Here is a 12,145-nt window from a genome sequence, read left to right on the forward strand (position 1 = left end):
TTGCAGCAAAAGGAATAAAATACCTAGGAATAAACTTAACCAAGGATGTGAAGGACCTATATGCTGAAAACTATAAGACATTTTTGAAAGAAATTGAAGAAGACACGAAGAAATGGAAAGACATTCCATGCTCATGGATTGGAAGAATCAACATAGTTAAAATGGCCATATTACCCAAAGCAATATACAGATTTAATGCAATCCCCATCAAAATCCCAATGGCATTTTTTAAAGAAATAGAACAAAAAAAATCATCAGATTTGTTTGGAACCACAAAAGACCCCGAATAGCCAAAGCAATCTTAAGAAAAAAGAACAATACTGGAGGTATCACACTCCCTGACTTGACCTTGTACTACACTGCTATAATAATCAAAACAGCATGGTATTGGCAGAAAAACAGACACATAGACCAATGGAATAGAACTGAGAACCCAGAAATAAAACCACATAAATATGGACAGATAATTTTTGACAAAGAAGCTAAAAACATACAATGGAAGAAAGACAGCCTCTTCAATAAATGGTGCTGGCAGAATTGGATAGCCACGTGCAAAAGAATGAAACTGGACTACTATCTGTCACCATGTACCAAAATTAATTCAAAATGGATCAAAGACTTAACCATAAGACTTGACACAATAAACTGCATAGAAGAAAACATAGGTACTAAACTTATGGGCCTTGGGTTCAAAGAGCATTTTATGAATTTGACTCCAAAGGCAAGGGAAGTAAAAGCTAAAATAAACGAATGGGACTATATGAAACTTAAAAGCTTCTGCACAGCAAAAGAAACCATCGACAAAATAAAGAGGCAACCAACTGAATGGGAGAAGATTTTTGCAAACAGTGCCTCCAATAAGAGGCTAATATCCAAAATATACAAGGAACTCATGCAACTCAGCAACAAAAAAACAAACAACCCAATTGAAAAATGGGCAGACAACCTGAAGAGACATTTCTCCAAAGAGGACATACAAATAACAAATAGACATATGATAAAATGCTCAACATCACTAATCATCAGAGAAATGCAAATAAAAACCACAATGAGATATCACCTCACCCCAGTCAGAATGGCTATCATCAACAAGACAAATAGTAACAAGTGTTGGAGAGGCTGTGGAGAAAAAGGAACCCTCATACACTGTTGGTGGGAATGCAGACTGGTGCAGCCACTATGGAAGGCAGTGTGGAGGTTCCTCAAAAAATTACAAGTAGAATTACCATATGACCCAGCAATCCCTCTCCTGGGTATCTACCAAAAAAATCTGAAAACCTTTATACATAAAGATACGTGTGCCCCAATGTTCATTGCAGCTTTGTTTATGGTGGCCAAGACATGGAAACCAAAATGTCCTTTGATAGATGAATGGATAAAGAAGTTGTGGTATATATACACAATGGAATACTATTAGGCGGTAAGAAAAGATGGTATAGGAACATTTGTGACAAGACGGATGGATCTTGATAGTATGATGCTAAGCGAAATAAGTCAGACAGAAAAAGCAGAGAACTATATGATTTCACTGATATGTGGTATATAAACCAAAAACAACAAAAGAACATGACAAACAAATGAGAAACAAAAACTCATAGACACAGACAATAGTTTAGTGGTTACCAGAGGGTAATGGGGGTGGGAGGTGGGAGATGAGGATAAGGGGGATCAAATATATGGTGATGGAAGGAGAACTGACTCTGGGTGGTGAACACACAATGGGATTTATAGATGATGTATACAGAATTGAACACCTGAAATCTATGTAATTTTACTAACAATTGTGACCCCAATAAATTAAAAAAAAAGAAAAGAAAGAAAAACAAATAAGCTCAATAAAAAAGAAGAAAAGAAATAGCCGGCTAGTGAGAAGACTTGGCAAACTGTTGCACTTAATCAAGTACTACAAGGCTAAATAGGGCTATGATGGTCAGTCTTATGTAGCTACCTGGCTATGCTGCTGTACTAGTTTCCTAGGGCTGCTATAACAAAGTAACACAAACTGCGTGGTTTAAACATAAATTCATTATCATACAGTTCTGCAAGTTAAAAACCCAACATCAAGATATGAGCAAATCCTGGGCGGCCAGGTGGCTTACTTGGTTAGAGCACAGTGCTTATAACACCAAGGTCGCAGGTTTGATGCCCACAAGGGCCAGTGAGCTGCGCCCTCCACAACTAAAGTAAAAACAACGGGTTGACTTGGAGCTGATGGGTCCTGGAAAAATACAATGTTCCCCAATATTCCCCAATTAAAAAAAAAAAAAAAAGGTATCAGTAAATTCATGCGCCCTGTGAAGCCTGTATGGGAGAATCTTTCATGTCTCTTCTAGCTTCTCGTGGCCCCAGACGTTCCTTGGCTTCTAGCAACAAACAAACTTAAGTCAAATTCCTGCCTCCAACCCCACAGGATAATCTTTATTCTCTTTCTCTGTGTCCCTTTATCTCTGTGTCTAAATTTCCCTCTTCTTATAAGGACAACAGTCATATTGGTTTTAGAGAACACCCAAATCCATTATGATCTCATGCTAAACTGATTACATTTGTAAAGACCCTATTTTCAAATAAGGTCATATTCACAGGTTCTGAGTGGACTTGAATTTGGGGAGACACATTTAACCCATTACACCTAGAGTGTCCAGTGATCTGATCAAATGCTAATCAGATATTATTGTGAAGGTGTTTTGTAGATGTGGTTAATATTCACAGTGAGAAGATTTTAAATAAAGGAGACTACACTCTATAATGTTTGAGCCTCATCCAATTGATTCAGGCCTTTTGAAAAACAAAAAAAAAGAGAAGAAAACTAAGGTTTCCTAGAGAAAAATACATTCTGCCTCAATACTGCATCATTATCAAATCCTGCCAGAGAGGAAGGAGAAAGAGAGGAAATTTCATATATATATATATATATATATATATATATATATATATATATATATATATATATATATAGCGCCAATATGTAATCTATGTACATTATATATGTATATGCACAAGAAACATCTATATGTAAATATCCATCTATCTATCTCTCTATCTTCTATTTATTATATATCTAGCTATCTATCATGTATCTACTTAGCTAGCTAGCTATCTCTATTTCCATTGCTTCTATTTATCTGGAGAACTCCGACTAACAAAAGGGTATAGAGAAAAGGGAAGAAATAGGAGGCTATTTAAACTAAGAGAGGAGAGGACAGAATCTTAAATTTAGATCACCAATGTATTTCTAATTAAGATTGTATTTTGGACTTACAAAGATGTATACGAGATCTGACAATTAAATTTGCAAACTTGTTGCAACAACGTTGCTAACCTTTTTTTGATATCAGAAGGATTATTCATTATGAATTTGTACCAACTGAACAGTTAACCCAGCAATTGAACTTTTGAGCATTAATCCTAATTTCCCCCTCTCATCCATGGTGTTGTCATTCATTTCACATATATATATATATATATATATATATATATATATATATATATATACACACACACACACACATATACATACATGTATATGTATATATAATATAATGGTATTATTACTTTGAATAAACTCTTATCTGTTACATCAATTATGAATAAAAAGTAAGTTTTCATTTTCCCTTCACTTATGCCTTCTTTCATTCTCTTCCTTTCTTTATGTAGATCTGAGTTTCTGATCTATATCCTTTTTATTCTCTCTAAAGAATTATTTTTAAACATTTCTTGCAAGGCAGGTTTATTGGCAAACAATTTCCTCAATTTTAGCTTATCTGAAAAAGTCTTTATTACTTCTTATCTTCTGAAGGATAATTCTGCAAAGTACAGAATTCTGTATTGGTGTTTTATTTCTCTCACAACTTTACATACTTCACTGCACTCTCTTACTGCTTGTATGGCTTCTGAGAAATCAGATATAATTCTTATCTTTGTTTCTCCACAGATAAGGTACTTTTTCCTCTGACTTCTTTCAGAATTTTTTCTTTATCTTTGATATTTTGTAATTTAAAATTAATATGCCTAGGTGTAATTTTCTGGCATTTCCCTGCTTGGTGTTCTCTGAGCTTCTCAGGTCTGTGGTTTTGTGTCTGGCATTAAGTTGTGGAAATTCTCAGTCATTATTGTTTCAAATATTTCTTATCTTCCTGTCTCTCTTTTTTCTCCTTCTGGTATTCACAGTACACATATGTTATTTACAACTCTTGTAGTTGTTCTGCATGCCTTGGATATTGTGTTTTGTTTTTGTTTTTGTTGTCTTTTTTGTTTTTTTGGGTTTTTTTGTTTTTCAGTTTTGGGAATTTTTACTGAGAAATCCTCAAATTCAGGTTCTTTACTCACACATGTCCAGACTACTAAAAATTTCCAAAGATCTTCATTTTTCTGTCACACAATTTTTGATATCTAACGTTTTTTTGGTTCTTTGTTAGAATTTCTATCTCTCTGCTTATGTTGCCCACTTTTTCTTGCATGTTGTTGACTTTATCCACTTGTTTCCCCGAAAATAAGACCTAGCTGGACAATCAGCTCTAATGCGTCTTTTGGAGCAAAATTTAATATAAGACTGGATCTTATATTATATTATATAAGACCCAGTTTTACGTTATAGTGAAATAAGACGATGTCTTATCTTAATTTTTGCTCCAAAAACCCCGTTAGATCTGATTGTCTGGCTAGGTCTTATTTTCGGGGAAACAGGGCATTAGAGCTCTTAGCACATTAACAATAGTTTTAATTTCTCAGTTTGATAACTTCAACATCCCTGCCATGTCTGGTTTTGATACTTGTTTGGTGTCTTCAAATTGTTTAGGCTTTTTGCTTGTTTGTTTGTTTTTTGCTTTTTATCATGCCTTTTAATTTTTCTTGATAGCCAGACATACACCAGACATAGTAAAAGAAAGTGTTGTGAATAGGTAATGTGGTGCTGAGGTGTGTAGGGGAGTGGGTATGGGGAAGCATTCTTTAGTCCTATGATTAGGGTTCAGTGTTTTAGTGAGCCTAGCCTCTGGACCTTGGGCTTCCCAAGTTTTACTAGGTATTTTTCTGTTCCTTTAGGGGAGATAGGAGGGCAAGAGTTGACTGGAACTAGCTATTTCCCCTCTCCCATGAGGAAGGCTGGAGCTGAGTGGAGTTGGGTATTATTCTTCCCCAAGTCAGTTACATTTGTACAATACCCCAGCAAGTTCGGCTCTGCTCAACTAGTTTCTCCTGAGGGCAGGCCTTGTTTAGAAGAACCAGTGCCCTTGTGTATTTTAAGATTCCCTCTCCTCACCCTTCAAAAAACATGAGGGGATCTTTCTCTGATATTTACCATGGGATCCTGATCAAGCTCCTAGAGATACATCTCACAATATTTTGGGGGCTCCCAGATGGTTGGATCTTCCTGGAGCTTTTAATCGCTCAGAGTTTTTCACAGAGAGCCTCCAAGAATTTGCCAATTATATTTCAGGTTTTCCTACCCTGGCCCTGATTCCTATGGCTATTTCTACTCCTGAGTCTAGAGTATGCTCTGGTAAGCTATTACTCTATGTATTCACTTGTCTGTCTCTCCTCTGTAGGGCACAGTGGTTTACCCTGTGTCTTCCCCTCCGTTATAGATCTATGAAGAGGGTATTGATTTTTCCGTCTGTTCAGTTTTTTTTTTTTATCTGTTGTTAGATGGAGCAGCAACTTTTATAAGCAGCAACTTGTATAAGTGGAACCAGAAACCACAATTCTGTTCACTTATTTTTTTTTTCCTCTGTTTTCCAGATTGGGTTAATCTTATATTCTGTCTTTAAAGTTCACTGATTCTATCCTCTGTCATCTCCACTTTATCATTTAACCTATTCAGAGAGATTTTTAAATTTAAATTATTATTATTATATTCTACAGTTTTCCTTTGTTTTTCTTCATAAATTGTATTTCTTGCCTGAGATATTTTGTTTGTTTCTTTAAATGAAATTTGTATTTAACCACTGAATAGTTGTATAAGAGTTGCTTTAAAAATCCTTGTCATATAATTCCAACTCGAGTTCACCTTAGTGCTTATATCACTTGGTTGCTATTTCATTTACGTTGTGATTCTCTTGGTTCGTGGTATGGCGGGTGACATTAGAATGCAGACTGGAGTGTAAACTGTCCCCCAAGGCTGGGTGACACTCGGTGAAGGAGAGGTGAGGCAGGATCTCTCTACCAAGGGCCCCTGGCTGCCCCAGTGTCTCCAAGTGGTCGAGGAAATCATAGCCAGTGTGGCTAAGAGGATCCCAGACTGGGCCACTTGTGATGGTTAGACCATTTTACTGATTTTACTCAGTCATCCTGCTTGCTGTGATTGAATTCCTTTTTCTAGTTCTTCTTGCTTTTTCTGATTTCTCTGATGACAGGAGGAGAATCTTTGTTCCATGAGTATAAAGAGGCTTCCTGCACCAGGTCACTTGCTGTAGCTAAGTCTCACTTGGTAGTTTTCTTCACCATTTCAGTTCTTTAGGTGAAAAAGGGGAGTTTCCGACTTGAAAGAGAATGGCAGTCCTTCCCCTATCTGCTTCCTTTTAGTAAGGTTCCTGGTGTAAAGCTCATCAAATGTTTTCAGAGGGATTTCTATTCAGTTTAGGAGAGAAATTCATGTACTTAGGTGGCCTTCTGTTGTTCGGTTGGAAATCAGGAAATGCTGGGTCTAGTAGCCATCCTCTCTTTGGTGGAGTGGATACAAGATGCCTGCTTCTGCACTACTCCTCCAGTGCCAGGATCTCAAACCATTTCTGTTTCTCATCATGTTTCAAGTTTCTTCTTCAGTTGTCCCCTTCACCATTTTTAGTATTCATAGTTATATTTACTGGGGAGGATCAGGGAAAAATGGGTCTGTGCCATCTTGTCTGGACAGGAAGCAAACTATGGAATTCTTCTTGCAGTGTGAATGTTAATATTTATAACAATTTTATTGACTCACAATCCCCAGGCAGAGATTGTAAATCTAAATGTTTAGGAACATCCCCAGGTGATTCTGATTAGGAAATAAAAAAAAACTAAGCAGATAGATTGTAATCTATGACATATAATTTCTAAACATGGGACAAGTTTTTTAACCTGAATTGTGTTACCTATTCTTTGTATTTAATAAATACTTGGCTTGCCTGTGTAGTTTTCAATGCATGCTGCAGGTATTAAAGAAAATAAATATGCCAATAGTAATTATGCTATTCCCAGGAATTTATTATTTCTTTAGAGATAAATATTTCTAAATGCATCCTTATCACCAATTAAGGATTGGTGATAAGATGCCCTTCTGTGGTTACTTTCATTAAATGATGGATGAAGAGAGAAGAGAATGAACACACTTTAGGTTTAAATGATCAAATTAGTAGGAACAGACATGAGATTTAACCATGTTCTTTATATAATGCTGTGAAGACATTGTCTCCTGATTATGGGTAGTAAATTAAAAGATGGTCCTGAGTTTACTAGACATAACCAATAACTGTGTAATTTATCTCCATTGGGAATTTCTATGGTCTGGCCTGGTAGGTTTTTAGCTAATTTTAAGATTTGAAAACCAACATGGAAACATATCTCAACACACTTTGTCCTTGATTAGTAACCATTTTAGAGTGTTATAATTATTCTAAAAGAATTCAGGATTGTACTCATAATTGTGCTTTTATTCACTGGGAATAAAAGGAAAATCAATCCCTTCTTTTTCTATCAAAAGGATCTTTTGTTGAAAGTAGGAATGATTGCCCTCAAAATATTTTGTTTTTTTTTTCTTGTTTAAAGGCTTCAATCCAGAGAAGAAATAACAACTCGCTTGTTAATTTTAATTCTATTCCTCAGTATGGGTTTCTTAATTGGAGAGACATAGAAAGAATTGCAGCAAAAATATTCAAGGCTAGCACCCCATTTCTCATCTCTGGTGATTTTCTGGGTTGTTTTTTCCTAAGTTAAGTAATAAAACCTAGTAGTTTTACAACTAAAACCTACTTCTTATAAAATAATAGATAACCCCTTGTCCTCAAAAAAATATTTCAGTCAATGTAGATTGTAGAGCAAAAATTTTTGTCAAAAAGAAATATGTATTAAATGAGCAAATCCTGGAAAGGTAGTTTATGATAATTTAAAAGAAAAACAAAGGAAGAGCAAGGCAAAGACAAAGACACAACTCTTACATTGAATAATCACTGAGTAAGTGAAACAATAAAATTCATTTTGAGTATGTAAAATGTACTAAAATAAATTTCAAATACTGAGTATTGCTTTTTGATCCAAAAACCCAAGCTATCTTTCTAACCCAGGATATCTTGCAAAACATCCTCAAAAACTAGCATATATATATTTAGTCAATCAAATTCATATATTCTTCAATTGTGATACGTCTCTTCATCTTTATCCTAAATAACACTATCCTTATTGACAATTCATAACCATATTTTTTTCTTTTTTTTTCTCTCCAACACCCTTGAAACAAACACACACACACACACACACACACACACACACACACACACACACACTATTGCAATAAACCTTAAATGGGAAATCACAGACCCAGACCTGGACAGTCTGAAAAAACCTTGACAAGACATTCATACTCCTCCCCACAAATCCTAGCTGCACACACACAGTGCTGGTCTTAGTCACCCAAGGTTGAAGATCACCAATGTAAGCAAAGAGAAAACAAGTCTCTTTCTTATTTGAAAATATTAATCCTTTTTAAAGGGTCTAACTTAGATAATTAACTTTGTGTTTTTGTGTTTTGAAGGAAGGGGAATTTATGCTAAGTTTCCATTTTGTTTAACACCAAACACAAATGAGAGAGAGAGAGAGAGAGAGAGAGAGAGAGAGAGAGAGAGAGAAGAAACAGAGAGACAGAGAGACAGAGACAGATACAGATACAGAGAGAGATCCTTTTTATAATCCCTTGCTAGAGCTGGCTGTTAAGATTTTTAGATTAAACAGATTTTTGATGGTAGAGATAAACAACTAACCTATAGGGCTACTTCTAAACAACTGTGTAGGAAATTTGCTTCCTCCACTTTCCTCCTTCACTCTTTCAATAAATATTTACTGAGAGATATTTAGACACCAAACATTGGTCCCTGTGTCACTTTGTAACATGGTACCACTGCTATCACCACCAGCAAAAAAAGAAAAAAACTAAAACCAAGAAGAATTAATACTCATTAGGTCCTATGTCTATGAAATTTTCAATTTAGCGGAGGATGAATATATTAAGTAATAATGACAAAGTGAAAATTTATCACTATCATAAGTGTTAAAAGTACATATACTAGCAATTTAACCTATCCTGGGAAGTCAGAAAAGTCTTCTGTGATGAAAATGACACTTCATTTTAGATTTACTGGATAAATGGTTTTAACCCATATAGGATTATAGAAAAACAACTGCTATGTTTCCGCACAGTTAAGGTTTTGTGAACTAATTTTAATGAAATTTGTTTTCTAGACTAAAAACTATCACTGTAAGGCAATCCACTACTGATTGGAGATTCACTACTACCATATGATGGTGAGAGGTGCTCTGCAGAGTTGTTCTCTCAAGTGAAATAATCATAACTAGTAAAAATACACACACACACAGAAATTAGAAAAAATTGTTAGGGAAAATCTACTAAAACTCAGTAAGAACAGCAAGGGTCTGTGGTGACCACTACCTACTCTCTCCTTCTCTCTGACCTTCTACAGTCTATCGTGGCATAAACTCCACTATTGGAAGCTGTGGTGAAGAAGATGCAGCATCCTCTATTCTCAGCTCCCAGTCAAGGGCTATAGTACCTCTCCAGGAGGGCAAAACCACCAACATTTCTCAGGCCCCCAGAACCATGTAGCAGAGGCTAAATTCCATGTAAGTGTTACTGAGAGGTTAGGGACAGCTTTCTTCCTTTCCTCCACCCAGGCTCTACTTGGTACAGGAAGTCACAACTGAAGCAAGTCACAAATAATAGGACCCTGATTGTGCTCAATCTGTCTTTCTCACTGGGCAGTGGTTCCATGCCAAGAAATGGAAGCCAAGAAGACCAGAGGTACTGCTCATACCCAGTGCCCTGCTCATAAAACAGTGGTTTCCATCTGAGAGAAACAGGCCATGTCCACATGCCTATCTCTGGAGTATAGATTTAGACATTTTGTACAGGAGAGTCAGGCCATAAAAACACAGAGCTCCCAAGTTCTCCTTAAAGGAACTGATTTTATTTAGAATAGAGTGTGGGGAAGTATGAAAATAAAGCACCCAATAAACAAAGTAGAGTTTGTTTATAAGCAATAACAGGATGCTGGGAGCTCCAAGAAAGTAACAAGTTAGATTGTAGGATAGCTAGTTTACAGAGAAAACAAGGAAAAAAAGCTAAGAAGAATGCTTCTTGTGTTAGAATAAACCTCAAATATGAGGCTTAAATACTACCTCTTTTAACTGTAATTGGATTAGACTGTGGAGCAATTTATGCCCTAGGTCATTGTCAAAAACAATAACCAATCAGCAAATAATTAGATCTTTGGAGTTGGTGTGATGACAACAGAGCCAGACAGCTCAACAAAGAAATCAGAAAAGAGACACTCAAAAAGTGTATTGCTAAAATCACTGTCATCCTAGAGTGCAAGTGGGCATGCCCAAGATCACACTCTGAGGAGGAACACAAGAGGCTTCATGATAGACAGAAAATCAATTTCACTAAAATAACCTGCTCGTCACTAAATACATACACAAGCAAAAAAAAAAAAAAAAAAAAAAAAAAGCAATAACACACCTTGGGGATTAGGAGAAACAATTAGTAAACAATTAGTAGAGTGGCTATAATATATTATCTAAAATGCCTAGCTTTAAATCAAAAATATGAGAATTCAAAGAAACTAGAAAGCAGGACCAAGACACAGGAAACAAAAGCAGATAACTAAAAGAGTCTGTGAGAGAGCCCAGATGTTTGACTTAAACAATTTAAAGCATTTCTTATAAATATGCTTAAAGAATTAAAGGAAACCATGATTAAACAGGTAAAGGAAGAGAGATTCAAGATGGAAGAGTATATAAACACTGAGTTTGTTTCCCTCCATGAATGCATTAAAATTACACTAACTTATAGAACAAACAACCTGGAGAATCATCTGAAGTCTAGCTGAACAGAAGTTTTATAACTAAGGATATAAAGAAGAAGCCACATCGAGACTGGATGGAGAGGCAGACAAACAAAAAAGGCTGGCCGCAAACCTATGTGTGGCTGTTGAGAACAGGGAGGAATATCGCAGCTGCACAGGTTCCCCTCAGAGGAGGGAGGGACCCCAGTGCTGACACCAGGCTCCCCATTCCAGGGTACTGGTGCTGGGAAGAGGAGGCCCCACAACATCTGGCAGTGAAAAACAGTGGGGATTCTGACCATCTTGGGGGTACAAAAGGCTAAGGGAAACCCAGACATCCTCTTAATGGGCCCACACACAGACTCACTCACTCGCAAGCACTCACCCTGGGCTCCAAAGGAGGAACAGTGACTCAGGGGGCATTGGAGGCCCTTGGGGGCAGAGTGAGGTGTGTGGCTTCAGAATGAGGGCTGGAGAACTGTTGCCATTTTTCCTGTGTGGAGTCCTTCTCCAGTGCAAGCATTAGGCAGGAGCTATCTTTCCTGCATTGAGCCCTCCCCCGTTGTCCATGGTGACTGGTCTGGTAAGCTCTGCTGGAATGCCTCCCTGACCAACTGCCCCAATGGTGAAGTCACTTTCTCTGTGGGCAGTCGGCTCAGCGTGCATTGCACTCTTTCTTGGGATATTATTTGGTGCAAAAGTAATTGAAGTTTGAAAGGTTAAAAATAATTGTAAAAATTGCAATTACTTTTGGACCAATCTAATATCTGAGTCTACGGACCCCAGGCAGGTGGCACCTGGCCTTGGTGTGCTCTGCGACTTTTGCTGAGTAGCTCCAGGCTCATAACTGGCACCAAACTATAACCTAAATTAACCTGATGACCACAACTCTCCCCACTCTAGTGACTCCCTGAGACGCTGTCTCACCCAACTTGCATACTGTGTGATGCTTTATTAGTGGCTGAACGTTAAGGGAACTGGAAACTGGCAGCAAGCCTTGGTGTGTCCTGGCTTTCTGTGAAGCTACCCCAGGCCTGGTACTGGTGTTAGATATCCTAGGTACAAAGCATGGCCTCTCCCACATGCCTCCATGTTTAGCA

This window comes from Rhinolophus ferrumequinum, chromosome 13 (assembly GCF_004115265.2).
Source record: "Rhinolophus ferrumequinum isolate MPI-CBG mRhiFer1 chromosome 13, mRhiFer1_v1.p, whole genome shotgun sequence".
Lineage (NCBI taxonomy): Eukaryota > Metazoa > Chordata > Mammalia > Chiroptera > Rhinolophidae > Rhinolophus > Rhinolophus ferrumequinum.